This window comes from Schistocerca gregaria, chromosome X (genome assembly GCF_023897955.1).
Source record: "Schistocerca gregaria isolate iqSchGreg1 chromosome X, iqSchGreg1.2, whole genome shotgun sequence".
Classification (NCBI taxonomy): domain Eukaryota; kingdom Metazoa; phylum Arthropoda; class Insecta; order Orthoptera; family Acrididae; genus Schistocerca; species Schistocerca gregaria.
In genome coordinates, this window is record NC_064931.1 from 859960523 (window position 1) to 859977366 (window position 16844).

Sequence of the window (16844 nt, forward strand, 5' to 3'; positions counted from 1 at the left end):
AGGTGTTCTGAGGCCTTAAAGAAGGCAGGACAGCTTAAACAGTTAAAGGAAGGGCTTTTACAAAGGTACAAGAAACAGAAAAGCGCTCGGTACTTTAGAAAGTGGTTAAGTACAATGACGAAGAAACAGGGGGAGACGATAGAGAAATTTGTGGACAGGATGAGGGAAATTAATGAGTATACTTACGAGTTGTGTCAGGGCGATGAAGCGAATAGTGTTCTGTTCTGTTGCAGGAGGCCTAGCAAAGGCCACTTGATGTATTTTGTGTGTGTGTGTGTGTGTGTGTGTGTGTGTGTGTGTGTGTGTGTGTGTGTGTTGGGGCTTATGGGCGCTCAACGTCGAGGTCATCAGCGCCCTGACACACATTAAAAGGAACGAATGTGGACAGACCTAATAAAACTGAAGCACACACGCAAAGAACGCAGGAAAAGAAGGAAAATGCTACATAAGAAAGTAAAACGTAAGTAAAGGGAAAAGGAGCAACAAGAATACCACAGGAAATTGTCATTGGCTGGCCACTTACATAAAATATGGGCGAGCTTGTCACACAGTGAGCAAATTAAGATCCTCCCCCTAAAATCTTTGTACAAACATTTGACATGGCACAGAACTTTAAAATTTTAACCACATTCGTTTGAGTGTTGCCTAAAAGAGATGGTAGGTTCGCTGGCAAGTCAGCCGCGGCCCGCTGGTCAGAAAATAAAACGCAATCCAATAAAACGTGGCGCACAGTGACGCCACAAGCACCACACATTGGAGGGTCCTCTCGCCGGAGCAGGGCGTCATAGGGCTGTGGCCTATCCGAAGCCAAGTGAGGAGAACCTCGTCCCGTCGACGGGGCTGGAAGGAAGGACACCACACACGCGTTGTGGGCTTGACTATACGGAGCTTATTGTCAGTCACTTTCAGCCACTCATCTTCCCACCGACACAGATGTATTTTTGAAAGGGTTACCGGCGCATATGTCACGAAAATTGTGTGAAGGGAATCCGAAAGATTTGTATTCGGCCATTCAGCTAGTAATTCAATGTGAGGAAATAGACGTGGCAACAGGTGTGCGCGAGAGGCAAACAGTATGTACATCGCGAATAAAATTTTATAAGTGTGGTCGTACAGGACATGTGCAGAGGCAATGTACCCAGTCACCGAGGAATAGAGGAAGGGGTGGAAATCAGCAGCTTGGAGGATGCAGAAGTGGAGATAGGAGAGGTGGACAAGCATTAAACGGCACAGGGGACCCAAGACCCACCTAAGGGAGCTCCCGTTTAATTTCAATGCTACAAATACGTATGCAGAGGTGGAATGTTCAGTGGTAGGATCCGTAGGAACTAAGAAGTTTAAGATTTTGTTGGACACAGAGGCGCAAGTGTCAGTGGCTACTAAAAATATAATGGGATGAAGGAAGTTAGACCCACCACGTTATAGGTTGTGTTGAGTGGGGGATAAGGAGGTCACGCCTTCGGGGTCGATGACAGTTGACTTTCGCACAGGGGAAGTTCGATTTAGTGCATGCATGGAGGTAGTACCATGGGTGAGCGAGGGCTACGACATGATCCTAGGAGTAGATTTCTTGCATCAATATCATGAATAATTTGACCTTGAACAACGAACTGTGGAACTTCAAGGAATGTTATTTCCGCTAGGGGGAACCGTTGTCAATGCAGAGCTGTCGCGAGGGCGTTCAACGCAATGAGCAAACCAATTGAACCACGTACATTACCATTAAGGCTTAATTCTCATGAGTGTGTGTCTAGTGGCACCGGGAAGTCGCTTTGGGTAAGTGCGGAGTCGAATCTACCTGTGGGTACAGTATGTGTTATTGAACCATTGGGGGATAATGAAGATTCGGGTTCGTTGGATTGTTTTGTGAAACGTAGTGTTGTACGCGTACAGGAGGGGAACAAAGGGCGAGTAGTTCCCGTGAACGTGGATAATTTTAGCGCTCTAGACGCGAATTCGAGGAAAGGAGTTTTAGTAGCAAATTTGGATGTGCCATATGATGAAGACTGGTGTTCGAGAGATAGGCGAAGCGATCAGCCACTAACTGATGATAGAACTGCATTGCGTGACAAAATTAAGCATTTGAAAGGAGGAGAAAGAGAGCATATGGAAGAATTATTGTGGAAATTTAAGGATTTGTTTTTTCCACAAGGGTCGTTACCAGCAATTCCATTAGTTCAACATAGGATACCAACAGGGAATGAAGCACCTTTTTACTATAAACCATATAGAATACCGAGGTATTTGCAGCCGATTGTGGAGGATTTCATTGATCAGGAACTTGCGGACGGTATTATAGAGCATAGTAATAGTTGCTGGGGAACGGGAATTGTCGTTGCGCCTAAAAAATCTGCGGCTGGAACTAAGAAATACAGGTTCTGTTGTGCCTACCGATACCTCAATAATAAGACAGTAAAGGACGCATACCCCATTCCAAACATATCGGAGACTTTGGATCACTTAGGACAGTGCCAGAACGTATCTACGATGAATTTGACAAGTGGTTATCATCAGTTAGAGGTGGCTCCAGAGGATCATCCAAAAACTACTCTCTCTACACCTGGAGGCCATTACCAGTACATTAGAATGGCATTCGGTTTGAAAAACGCTCCGGAAACGTTTCAGAGATTGCTAGACAGTGTACTGAGGGGTTTGAAACCACGGCAGTGTCTTGTCTATTTGGATGACATTATAGTGTTTTCAAGTAGTATGGAGCAACATAGACAGCGGTTAAGGGAAGTCTTTATGAGGTTAAGAGCAGCTCGTTTGACTTTGAGCCTGGAGAAGTGTCATTTCACATTAGAAAAAGTAAAATATTTGCGTCCATATTATCAGTAAGGACGGAGTGCGAACAGATCCGAGGTTGGTACAGGCTGTAAGTGATTTTCGGGAACCGAAAACAGTTAAGAGAGTGCAGCCATTCATCGGAATTTGCAATTTATATCGAAAGTTCGTGAAGGGTTTTGCAGATTTAGTACAGCCTTTGACGCCATTGTTACGGAAGGGTGTGAAATTTGAGTGGGCAGAAGAATGTCAGAAAGCGTATGACAAACTGAAAGAAGTGTTAACATCAAGTTCGGTTCTTGTGTTTCCAGATTTTGAAAATGAGTTTATATTAGCATTCGATTCATCGAATCAAGCATTAGGGTGAGCTCTTAGTCAGGAAATTGATGGAAAAGAGCATCCTGTAGCCTATGCGTCTAGGCAGTTGAATGCAGTAGCGAAGAATTACTTAACGGAGAGGGAGATGCTTAGTGTAATCTATGGAATAACATATATTAAATGTTATTTATATGGGAGAAGATTTCGGGTAGTGACACATCATGCTGCGTTAAGGTGGTTGTTGGGGTTGAAGGATCCGTCCACTAAACTCGCTAGATAGGCTGTGAGGTTCAGTGAATTCGACTACGAGATGGTGCACAAGCCTGGAAAAAAGCACGGTAATGGGGATGCAATAAGTAGGAAGGTGGCAAAAGTAGAAGTCATAGATTATGACCTGGCATTATAGCAAGAATTACAGGACGAGGACAACAATTGTAAGCCGTATCGGACACAGCCACAGTTTACTATGTACGACAGTGTTCTGTGCAGGGAAACGAAGTTAGGGCCAAGGGTAGTCGTGCCAGCGAAGTGGAGGGATGAGGTTTTAAAGGAAGCACATGATCACGTTTTATCCGGTCATGTAGGGTGTAGAGCGACTAATAGGAGAGTTGTTGTTGTTGTTGTTGTTGTTGTTGTTGTGGTCTTCAGTCCTGAGACTCATTTGATGCAGCTCTCCATGCTACTCTATCCTGTGCAAGCTTCTTCATCTCCCAGTACCTACTGCAACCTACATCTTTCTAAATCTGCTTAGTGTATTCGTCTCTTGGACTCCCTCTACGATTTTTACACTCCACGCTGCCCTCTAATACTAAATTGGTGATCCCTTGATGCCTCAGAACGTGTCCTACCAACCGATCCTTTCTTCTGGTCAAGTTGTGCCACAAACTTCTCTTCTCCCCAATCCTATTCAATAGTTCCTCATTAGTTATGTGATCTACCCATCTAATCTTCAGCATTATTCTGTAGCACCACATTTCGAAATCTTCTATTCTCTTCTTGTCTAAACTAGTTATCGTCCATGTTTCACTTCCATACATGGCTACACTCCATACAAATACTTTCAGAAATGGCTTCCTAACACTTAAATCTATACTCGATGTTAACAAATTTCTTTTCTTCAGAAACGCTTTCCTTGCCATTGCCAGTCTACATTTTATATCTTCTCTACTTCGACCATCATCAGTTATTTTGCTCCCCAAATAGCAAAACTCCTTTACTACTTTAAGTGTCTCATTTCCTAATCAAATTCCCGCAGCATCACCCGACTTAATTCGACTACATTCCATTATCCACTGTTTTGCTTTTCTTGATGTTCATCTTATATCCGCTTTTCAGGACACTGTACATTCCCTTCAACTGCTCTTCTAAGTCCTTTGCTGTCTCTGACAAAATTACAATGTCATCGGCGAACCTTAAAGTTTTTATTTCTTCTCCATGGATTTTAGTACCTAATCCGAATTTTTCTTTTGTTTCCTTTACTGCTTCCTCAATATACAGATTGAATAACATCGGGGACAGGCTATAACCCTGTCTTACTCCCTTCCCAACTGCTGCTTCCCTTTCATGTCCCTCGATTCTTATAACTGCCATCTGGTTTCTGTACAAATTGTAAATAGTCTTTCGTTCCCAGTATTTTCCCCCTGCTACCTTTAGAATTTGAAAGAGAGTATTCCAGTCAACATTGTCAAAAGCTTTCTCTAAGTCTACAAATGCTAGAAACGTAGGTTTGCCTTTCCTCAATCTTTCTTCTAAGATAAGTCGTAAGGTCAGTATTGCGTCACGTGTTCCAGTATTTCTACGGAATCAAAACTGACCTTCCCCGAGGTCGGCTTCTACTAGTTTTTCCATTCGTCTGTAAACAATTCGTGTTAGTATTTTGCAGCCGTGGCTTATTAAACTGATAGTTCGGTAATTTTCACATCTGTCACCACCTGCTTTCTTTGGTATTGGAATTATTATATTCTTCTTGAAGTCTGAGGGAATTTCACCTGTCTCATACATCTTGCTCACCAGGTGGTAGAGTTTTGTCAGGACTGGCTCTCCCGAGGCCGTCAGTAGTTCTAATGGAATGTTGTCTACTCCCGGGGCCTTGTTTCGACTCAGGTCTTTCAGAGCTCTGTCAAACTCTTTTCGCAGTATCGTATCTCCCATTTCATCTTCATCTAAATCCTCTTCCATTTCCATAATATTGTCTTCAAGTACGTCGCCCTTCTATAGACCCTCTATATACTCCTTCCACCTTTATGCTTTCCCTTCTTTGCTTAGAACTGGGTTTCCATCTGAACTCTTGATGTTCATACAAGTGCTTCTCTTATCTCCAAAGGTCTCTTTAATTTTCCTGTAGGCAGTATCTATCTTGCCCCTAGTGAGATAAGCCTCTACATCCTTACATTTGTCATCTATCCATCCCTGCTTAGCCATTTTACACTTCCTGTCGATCTCATTTTTGAGACGTTTGTATTCCTTTTTGCCTGCTTCATTTACTGCATTTTTATATTTTCTCCTTTCATCAATTAAATTCAATATTTCTTCTGTTACCCAAGGATTTCTACTAGCCCTCGTCTTTTTACCTACGTGATCTTCTGCTGCCTTCACTTCTTCATCCCTCAAAGCTACCCATTCTTCTTCTACTGTATTTCTTCCCCCGATTCCTGTCAACTGTTCTCTTATGCTCTCCCTGAAACTCTGTACAACCTCTGATTCTTTCAGTTTATCCAGGTCCCATCTCCTTAATTTCCCACATTTTTGCAGTTTCTTCACTTTTAATCTACAGGTCATAACCAATAGATTGTGGTCAGAGTCCATATCTGCCCCTGGAAATGTCTTACAATTTAAAACCTGGTTCCTAAATCTCTGTCTTAGCATTATATAATCTATCTGATACCTTTTAGTATCTCCAGAGTTCTTCCATGTATACAACCTTCTTTCATGATTCTTGAACCAAGTGTTAGCTATGATTAAGTTGTGCTCTGTGCAAAATTCTACCAGACGGCTTCCTCTTTCATTTCTTAGCCCCAATCCATATTTACCTACTACGTTTCCTTCTCTCCCTTTTCCTATTACCGAATTCCAGTCACCCATGACTATTAAATTTTCGTCACCCTTCACTATCTGAATAATTTCTTTTATTTCAGCATACATTTCTTCAATTTCTTCGTCATCTGCAGAGCTAGTTGGCATATAAACTTGTACTACTGTAGTAGGTGTGGACTTCGTATCTATCTTGGCCATAATAATGCGTCCACTATGCTGTTTGTAGTAGCTTACCCGCATTCCTATTAGAGTGGCGGACAGATATTGGTGGAGAGGTAGGAGAGGAGATGTGGATCACTATGTCAAGAATTGTATACCATGTGCGCAGAGAGCAGATTTGAGTCGGAAACAGATACAGCTACAAAGATTACCGGAAGCGACATGTCCATTCTCTTTGCTGGGGATTGATGTCTTAGGACTTTTTAGGTGAACACCATCGGGGAACAGATTCGTTCTGACAATAATAGACCACTTTTCGCGGTATATGGAGATGTTGGCTATGCCAAATCTACCGGCAGAAATGGTCGCGCAAGCGTTAGTAAATAACTGGATTTTGAAGTTTGGTGTACCAGAGACAATAATTACTGACCAACGGACCAACTTCATGTCGGATGTAATGAAGGAGCTGTGTAAATTGTTAAACGTGAAGAAGTTGAGACCGAGCGCGTTGCATCCACAGGCGAACGGGACAGAACGGGTGCACAGAGCAATCGGGAAGATGATGAGTTTGTATGTAGATTCTCATCACCATCAGTGGGACGAGTATTTGAAGCATATTGTATGTGCATACAATGCAAAAGTCCAAACAAATACCGGTTTGTCTCCATATGAGGTAGTGTACGGGCGAAAAATGCCGTCACCGTTTGATCTAGTGAAGCTGCATAAAGGGACTGGTGAATCTGTACGTCAGTTCGCGAGAAAAATTCTGTTTTTTTGGAAACGGGTACAAATTCGAATACAAAGACTTTGGAAAGGCAGGGAGGCGCAGTGAAGCGGAAAGGAAGTTTACCGCAGTATAAAGTGGGGCAATGGGTAATGCTGTCCAGCCCCTATACGCAAAAAGGGAAAACGAAGAAGTTCCTCACGAGGTATCAAGGGCAATACCAAGTTATTGAAACGACATCTCTCGTTGATGTTAAGCTTCAGCTGCCAACTAGAACGACGATAGTACACATTGGGCGGTTACGGCCATTTAAGGGTCGCCTGGATGTGATTCCAGGTGTGTCACAGGAAGGAAAGAGGAAGAAAGAGAGAGTGAAGCACGGAGAAAACCAGGAAGAGAGAGTACAGCATGAAGTTCCGTATGCTTTGCGATCTAGAAAGTAGTAGAGTATTTGTAGTTTTTTTTGTTTTCTATCATGTATCGTTGGGTTGGCGTACAGTATTTGGGCATTGTATTTTATATGTGTTTTCGATTATTGTGAGCCTACTAGGGGTAGCAGTCTTTTTTAAGAAGGAGGAAGGGTGATGGTGATCCCTGTCCTCAGGTCACTGGGAAGGGAAGTGTAGCGTCTGACGTATGTGGAGATTTGCTGGAGGAGAAATCAAACGCAGTTCTGGAGAAATAAAAGCGTCGGAGTAAATTTTGCGGCAAAGCCGTAACAAACATGTGTTGAGCGATGTCACAGTCGTACGATTCCCTGTTTAAATTTTTTGCTATCGACAGTGCTGGGTCAGGAAAGTCGTGTTTATTCCACCAGTTCATATAACGTAATTTAAGGTTGAAAGTAGTCGCACATTCCGTGTTGAGTTTGAATCAAAAATAGTGAATGTTGGAGGAAAATCTGTGAAGGTGCAAATATGGGACACATGCACGGTGCAGTTATTTTTAGCCAAGCAGAGAGGAATAGAGTGTCCAAGGGACATTGTCCAGCCAAAATTGAGCTTGCATTGGATCTTCTCCACCTACGAGAATTTGGTAGTAGTAGCAAGTTGTTTTGAGCAAGGTGTGTTCACAGAAGCAAAACGTGTAGAGCTCGAAGGAAGCGGAATTTTAATCAATGGAACTGAGTGTAACGTAGTAGGACCAACCTTATTGCCAGCGTCAGTTTGAGGAGTTACGCAATTGAATGTTACGCAGCCACAGCTGTACTGGCCAGAAACAACTTTAGAGTTTTGACAAGGCAGAATCTGACCTCATTGAATCAAACTCTGGAGCCATGCCTATTGAGAACCGTAAACCAGTGCATTTTAGAGGAAGAGAGTCGTATATCATCCGAACAGCTTGTTCAACATGCCGCTCAGTATAGGGAAAGGCAACAATAAATAACGATCATTTTGAGCACATCTGTTCCAAGTGTCATTACAGCCTTAACTTTGTCTGATCAGGCAGAGAGCGAATTCCAATAGGGAACCAAGGGTAGTCCAAGTCCCAGTAAATTGTATACCGAGGGTGTAGGTAAGGAGTTGAACGAACGTTCAGTGGAGTGGAGATTCATTAAGGATTTTTTTATGTTTTTCCCCCTCTTGTCATGTGCTTATGAGCACTAGACCATGTTTAAGTTTTCTAATAGTAAGTAAGAGGAGGAGAGGGAGGGTAGTGTTTAACGTCCCGTCGACAACGAGGTCATTAGAGACGGAGCGCAAGCTCGGGTGAGGGAAGGATGGGGAAGTAAACCGGCCGTGCCCTTTCAAAGGAACCATCCCGGCATTTGCCTGAAGCGATTTAGGGAAATCACGGAAAACCTAAATCAGGATGGCAGGAGACGGGATTGAACCGTCGTCCTCCCGAATGCGAGTACAGTGTGCTAATAGTAAGTAAGTATGTGACCGATGGCCCTAGTAGTCTGGTCCCTTCAGTCCCACAAACCAACCAAGTGCCAATCCAAACAAGTGTAAGAGTTATTTAAAGGAAGAGCGAGGGGCCGGGTCTTTCTGAAGAGGCGAATAATGTAGCGGCACCACCGTTTGGTATGGGGAAAGTTAGTTTAGTGCGATATCCGGAGCTCGAGTTACAGCCAGGTGCGGCCCATATTGCAGTAAGTCACGCATACCAGCAGTTGCGAACGCAAATAGAGGTCACAGGGGCGTAGAACTGACGGAGAGGGCGGACACAGCAGTTTGCATGGCGCAATACGTACGTGACGCGGTGCATTAGCGAAACAGAGGCACGCAGCCGAGTATAAATAGGTACCGTTTTCTAACGAGATTCATTCAAGTGTGTCAGCTCTCCTGGACGGGGGGCATGTCACACTACTGGCGACACGCGACAGCAGATGGGGCGCCAGAGTCCCAGTCCACGGTGGATCACTGGTTCGACCCTCTGAGGCCAGCGTGGGGCATTCAAGTGTGGCAGCTCTCCTGGACGGCGGGGCGTATCACACCGCTGGCCTTCATGCAGCAACAGATGGGGCAGCAGTGTCCCAGTCCAAGCCGGGTCATTGGTTTGACCCTCTGAGGCTGACGCTGGGTCCACAGCCAGCCAGTGCGAGCCACTCCTTGGCTCACTACTGCGGGCAGTCTTCTCAGCTCCTAACACACGCCGGAGACTTCCCAGGCGAAGATGGCAGATTTGGACGCCGGGTAGCAGGCGCTTGTTCGTCGTCGCGGTCTCAGCCACGCCGGAAGGAGGAGGACGCAGCTGGCCGCCCGCGGCTCACACCGAGCAGCGCTGAGTCAGCTGCTGGCGCAGCCATTGTGAGATCATAGGAAGCAAGGCAGGCACGAGACAGCGTTGTGTTGCACAGGCGGCTGGGGTGAGTCCTCAGCATTGCTGGGCCATGTGACATAGACCGAGGTGAACAGAAGCAAATAAATCATTTGGAAATTCTCGCCGAGTTTTATACGGCACCTACTGGCACCCACCCACTAAATGTGGTGTCAATACGCCACATTTGGCGTCTGATGCCACAATAATTGTTATAGCAAATTTAGATTTCAAGTTATTACTGTGACCTAATTTACTCAATAAATATAGAATTATGTACTGCAAACTTTAAATTTGCTGTCCTGAGAAAGTTGAATTTCGGACATACACTACTTAGCCGTCAACCAGCCCATATGCTCTTACTAAAGGAAAGCCATCCCGCCATAAAGCGCATTTTTTCCTGAGTTAGTTGCGATTAGGGGCCTGGTGGGGTCCTTAAAAGATACCAATGACTAAGAACACCCATTGTATTTGGCATCAAGTTTAAGAGTGGCTGCCAGTACATTGGCCAAACGCAACAGTGCATCTCACACGAATGGGTGGAACAATAGCAGAAAGTCTGCCTCGGCGGTAGCGAGCACAGCATCATTGAGGCACACACGTTTAACTACAAAGACACAGAGGTGCAGTGTACTGCCGGAGGTTTCTGGGATTTCATAATCAAAGAAGCGATGGAAAAAAGAATGCGTAGAAATGTAACTGAACAGAGACAGCTCCGCTTGGGGCGACATAGTATCAAAATATCACGAGGACTGTTCCCTGCTTCAAGTGGCAGCAATGCATTGGAGGGGTTGCCCGAGCTGGGAGTCCACTTCCTGCCGTACTGAATTCCATTCCTCCCCCTTTCTCAGACACTCCCACCGCTCGGGACTCGCACTTGCGATTTGCCCTCTTGTGCGACTCCAGAAGGTGAAAGACAAGACCCGGATGTGTAAAAAGCAGGAACAGACAGTACCAAGGCAATTCTCCAGAAGATGACAAGTGTAAAAACTTCTCAGAATGGACTTATTAGTCGGCTGAGTTCCCGAGAAGTATCCCCCAGTAGTTTATTTTTAATTAACTATGTATAACTCGTATTTTCTGTTTGTGCAGCAATTCACTCCCTGTCATTGTTTTCCGGTATGAACTGTTGGTTATATAATAAGTTTACAGTTAATGTTTCCAGATTCAATGACTTGTCGATGAGTTTCGTAAAGCCTATATTGTAAGTAGGCTGTTTAGGTTTTCTTGTTGGTAACGCCACATAGCGCTCGGTATGAAAAAATCACTGGCTGTACCGTGTGCAGTCTGTGTTTAGTCTGCATTGTTGTCTGCCATTGTAGTGTTGGGCAGCGGCAGCTGGATGCTAACAGCGCGTAGCGTTGCGCAGTTGGAGGTGAGCCGCCAGCAGTGGTGGACGTGGTGAGAGAGATGGCGGAGTTTTGTAATTTGTAAGACTGGATGTCATGAACTATCATATATATTTTGACTATTAAGGTAAATACACTGTTTGTTCTCTATTAAAATCTTTCATTTGCTAACTATACCTATCAGTAGTTAGTGCCCTCCGTAGTTAGAATCTTTTATTTAGCTGGCAGTAGTGGTGCTCGCTGTATTGCAGTAGTTCGAGTAACGAAGATTTTTTGTGAGGTAAGTGATTTGTGAAAGGTATAGGTTAATGTTAGTCAGGGCCATTCTTTTGTAGGGATTATTGAAAGGTGTGTCAGATTAAGCACAGTCGTGTATAAATTGTTCTAAGGTGACGTTTCAATATCTACATTCAGACTGGCCACCTGAAGGGAAATTTTAATCTTACTTCCTTAATTCCGAAGGAAAATGAACTTTGTGTTCCCTATCTAGCACGCTTGTTACTTCCCAGTCATTCGCGTGGATTAATAAACAATTATATGAACGAAATGAAATGAGTGGGTTGCTGGGGATAAAATCATAGAAGAGGGAATTTCGTGAAGTGATATCGGTGAAAACATGTAAGACATACTGAACCTGAAATGTGATGAATATGTCGTGACTAACGAAAATTTGTGCTGCACCAAGACCCAGATCAGGATTTCCCACTTGTCACTAGGAGACGCATCATATGAGGAAACATCATTCTGAATGATAGTTTGAGGCAGACTGGAAAGAATACTTGGATAGGATACTGGCAAGGCGGTTACTCGCGAAAAGCAGTAATGTGGGGTCATGTCACAATCTGGTACAAATTTTCTGTGATAAATGACAGAACACTAACTAAGCACCTAATGTTTTCGTAATAATATCTGGGTGAGAAGTTTCGCTTTGTGATGTATCATAGCATCGCTGGGTTGATGACTTGTCAAAAACTATGTCACTGAGGCATACTGAGTGTTCAAAATTAATGGAAAGGCACTGGGTGAGATGTTAATAGCGAGTCCCCCCGCCTTGAAAGCCCTCAAGACTGCAGTAAAGTATCGAGCCATTCACTCTACGAGGAGTTTGAATCGTTCTAAAGAGACATTGATCTACGGATTTTTCAGTGCTATCCACAATTGTTCTTGTACAGTTGGTAGTGGGTTTCATCGAGCGTACAAATGTATCGACAGCATCCCACAAATGCTCGAAGGGGTTAAGATTGGGTTGTGTGAGTGGCTAAGTGGTGGCATTGAATTCATGCGAGTGTTCTTTAAGGCACCTGCGACAAACTAAAGAGCAGTGACATATTGCACTGTCCTGTTGAAACATGGTATCTCCATTAAGGTACTGTAACGGTAGAAAGCGATGCGGATGGACTACAAGAACGTGCAAATGACGTGCACCTGTAACGACTGTCACGTAACGGAACGGTCGCACCTGGTGCTGTAGCAGCTTCTGTTGTATACTGAATAATTTAGTTCAGTTCATTTTCACGTCCTTCTGCGAATAAGTGAATTCTACCTGTGTACTTTCCTGTTTATGCTAGCGTTTACTAACTTAGGCTAAGTTTTTTGCGTAAATTTTAGAGCATTATCTTTGTGAGGGCTGGATTTAGTGCGTGGTATACACTAGAAGTAGCATTGCAGGAGAACTTTGACTGGACACAGTGACCTCTTGCGTTAACGTTTAGCACTGTCCGTAAACAGACAGCTGGATGGTGTGCTGGCCACGGTCGACAGGCTTCAGTCAGCTGCCCTGAGCGGTGATAGCACTGCAGCATCTGAGACGAATGATTTGGGACCTCTGGAGCCTTTACTGTCGATTGAGCTAGCCTCGTTCGCAGGTTGGAAGTACAACTAGCGTTTTGCGGCATCGTTCCAAGAACCAATTACAATTCTCATGGTTTTGAGCAGAGTAGAAGGCTCAAACCGGAATCTTAGACGATTCTGTGATGATCGTGGATGCGGATTTCTCGACCACCGCTGTCGAATGGGCAAATTTAAGGTCCCTTAAACAGGTCAGGTGTGTAGCGGAGTACGTGGAGTGTGCGCGGGTGTTTATTTTTTAGAATAGAGAAATCCATTTATAGGACCAGTAAGATGAGTTCTGATTCCAGACAGGGTAGCATTCGTCATAGCAGACTGGAGACAGAAAATGTTAATACACTATTAGTTAATTGCAGGAGCTTCTATTGAAAGTTCCTGGAAGGATGTTAACAGCAGTGAAAATCGAACTTCGGCTGGGATGTGCGAGGGTTGGAACTTAAACAGTGGCAACAACTTATACAAAACAGAGACTTGTTTAAAAATTTTCCTGTTCTCGAAAGCAGTCACCAGCATTATGTATAACCCGTTGACAGTGTTATGGAAGACGAAGAATACTCTTAGCAGTGCCAGTTATGTTGATAGAGTAGAGCGATTTATTGCCCGAAGATTCTCTGTAACAGTTTTGTAGCGAATGCCTCAAACTACTTCCTTCATCTTAGGGATCAAGCTGGAGTCACAAGGGCTTAGATGCACAGAGTGGGGTGAGAGGTATGGCATTTCCCAGCTCCATCGATTGATTAACTTACACCATATTCGTCCGTGCATTGTCCTACAGAAAGAGCGAGGTGGCGCAGTGGTTAGCACACTGAACTCGCATTCGGGAGGACGACGGTTCAATCCCGTCTCCAGCCATCCTGATTTAGGTTTTCCGTGATTTCCCTAAATCGTTTCAGGCAAATGCCGGGATGGTTCCTCTGAAAGGGCACGGCCGATTTCCTTCCCAATCCTTCCCTAACCCGAGCTTGCTCTCCGTCTCTAATGACCTCGTTGTCGACGGGACGTTAAACACTAACCACCACCACCACCACCACCATGCTGCAGAAAGTGTGGCCGCATCTTTCTCTAAGCTCTTCTTTTGAGCAACACGTACTGCGACCGGCTTAGAGAAAGAAGCGGTGACACTATCTACGAGACCCGTGCATCATTTTGCAGGACAACCCTCGGGCCCATGTGGCGCATGTTATGACTGATTTGTTTGATCGCTGGAAGTGGAAAGTGCTGTATCACCCACAACACTCCCCAGTCTTAAGCCCTTGTGACTTCAACTTGATCCTAAGATGAAGGTTCCAGAGAGTCGTAGGCAGTGGACCACTCCACTCGAACTATCATGAAAAGTGCGATAGATGCATGCATGTCCAAAGGAACATTCCTTCGCAATCAGAATTACACAGGCACTGCAGTATTGTACTCATCTGCCGATACAGGGCAAGCGACTTACGAGTAAAATGGTTGACCTGTACGGGAATATACATTATGGATGTTCGAGTATAGGTCGTAGACGTATGGTTGACGATATATGGACATCTACATCTACATAGTTACTCTGCAATTCACAATTAAGTGCCTGGCGGAAGGTTCATCGAACCATTTTCATACTACTTCTCTACCATTCCACTCTCGAATGGCGCGTGGGAAAAAGAAACACCTAAATCTTCCCGTTCGAGCTCTGATTTCTCTTATTTTATGATGATGATGATGATCATTTATCCCTACGTAGGTGGGTGTGAACAAAATATTTACGCACTCAGAAGAGAAAGTTGGTGATTGAAATTTCGTAAATAGATCTCGCAGCAAAGAAAACCGTGCCGGCCGCGGTGGTCTAGCGGTTCAGGCGCTCAGTCCGGAACCGCGCGACTGCTACGGTCGCAGGTTCGAATCCTGCCTCGGGCATGGATGGGTGTGATGTCCTTAGGTTAGTTAGGTTTAAGTAGTTCTAAGTTCTAGGGGACTGATGACCACTGATGTTAAGTCCCATAGTCCTCAGAGCCATTTGAACCAAAGAAAACCGTCTTTCCAGAATGAGATTTTCACTCTGCAGCGGAGTGTGCGCTGATATGAAACTTCCTGGCAGATTAAAACTGCACACTCCGCTGCAGAGTGAAAATCTCATTCTGGAAACATCCCTAGGCTGTGGCTAAGCCATGTCTCCGCAATATCCTTTCTTTCAGGAGTGCTAGTTCTGCAAGTTTCGCAGAAGAGCTTCTGTAAAGTTTGGAAGGTAGGAGACGGATACTGGCAGAAGTGAAGCTGTGAGTACCGGACGTGAGTCGTGCTTCGGTAGCTCAGTTGGTAGAGCACTTGCCCGCGAAAGGCAAAGGTCCCGAGTTCGAGTCTCGGTCGGGCACACAGTTTTAATCTGCCAGGAAGTTTCATATCAGCGCACACTCCGCTGCAGAGTGAAAATCTCATTCTGGAAACATCCCTAGGCTGTGGCTAAGCCATGTCTCCGCAATATCCTTTCTTTCAGGAGTGCTAGTTCTGCAAGTTTCGCAGAAGAGCTTCTGTAAAGTTTGGAAGGTAGGAGACGGATACTGGCAGAAGTGAAGCTGTGAGTACCGGACGTGAGTCGTGCTTCGGTAGCTCAGTTGGTAGAGCACTTGCCCGCGAAAGGCAAAGGTCCCGAGTTCGAGTCTCGGTCGGGCACACAGTTTTAATCTGCCAGGAAGTTTCAAAACCGTCTTTGTTTCAGTGACTGCCACCCCAACTCGCCTATCATATCAGTGACACTTTCACCCCTATTGCGCGATAACACTAAACGATCTACCCCTCTTTGCACTTTTTCGATGTCCTTCGTCAATCCTACCTGGTAAGCATCCCACACCGCGCAGCAATAAACCAGCAGAGGACGGACAAGTGTAATGATCTAGGCTGTCTCTTAAGTGGGTTTGTCGCATCTTCTAATTGTTCTGCCAACAAAGCACAGTCTTTCTTTCGCCTTCCCCACAATATTATCGATGTGGTCTTTCCAGTTTAAGTTGCTCGTAATTGTAATTCCTAAGTATTTAGTCCAATTGACAGCCCTTAGATTTGTGCGATTTATCGTATACCCAAAATTTATCGGATTTCTTTTAGAACCCCTGTGGATGGCCTCACACGTTTCTTTGTTTAGTGCCAATTGCCACTTTTCGCACCATACAGAAATTGTACCTAGATCTTTTGGTAGTTGGAATTGATCGTCTGTTGATTTTACAAGACGGTAAATTATAGCGTCATCTGCAAACAATCTAAGGTATCTGCACAGATTATCACCTAGATCATTTACGTATATCAAGAACAGCATTGGGCCTATGACACTACCTTGCGGAACGCCAGATATCACTTCTGTTCTACTCGATGATGTACTGTCTATCAGTACGAACTGTGACCTCTCTGAGAAGAATCACGAATACAGTCAACAACTGAGACGATACTCCATATGCACGCAATTTGATTAATAGAAGAAGAACGGTATCAAAAGCCTTCTAGAAACCTACGAATATGGAATCGATCTGTGATCCCTTGTCGACAGCACTCATTACTTCATGGGAATAAAGAGAAAGCTGTGTTGCAGAACGACGATTTTTTTCTGAATCCGTGTTGGTTATGAATCAATAAGTCATTTTCTTCAAAGTGACTCATAATGTTCGAGTACAGTATATTCTCCAAAATCCTACTGCAAATTGAGGTCAGTGATATGAGTCTGTAATTCAGTGGGTTAGTCCTACTTCCTTTCTTGAATATTGGTGTGACCTGTGCTACTTTCCAGTCTTTAGGAACAGAGCTTTAGTTAAGTGAGCTGTTGTATATGACTGCTAAGAAAGGCGCTATTGTGTCTGCATACTCTGAAAGGAACTTGATTGGTAAACCATCTGGTCCGGAAGACTGGC

The 16844-nt window shown here is 44.4% G+C and overlaps 2 non-coding genes across 2 annotated transcripts; both read left to right on the forward strand.

The window, feature by feature from the left end:
• Positions 1-15248: 15248 nt before the first annotated feature.
• Trnas-cga (transfer RNA serine (anticodon CGA)) lies at positions 15249-15323 on the forward strand. The gene has a single exon. It is a non-coding gene; the product is annotated as a tRNA-Ser (tRNA).
• Positions 15324-15547: 224 nt separating this feature from the next.
• Trnas-cga (transfer RNA serine (anticodon CGA)) lies at positions 15548-15622 on the forward strand. Its single transcript has one exon. It is a non-coding gene; the product is annotated as a tRNA-Ser (tRNA).
• Positions 15623-16844: the final 1222 nt, after the last annotated feature.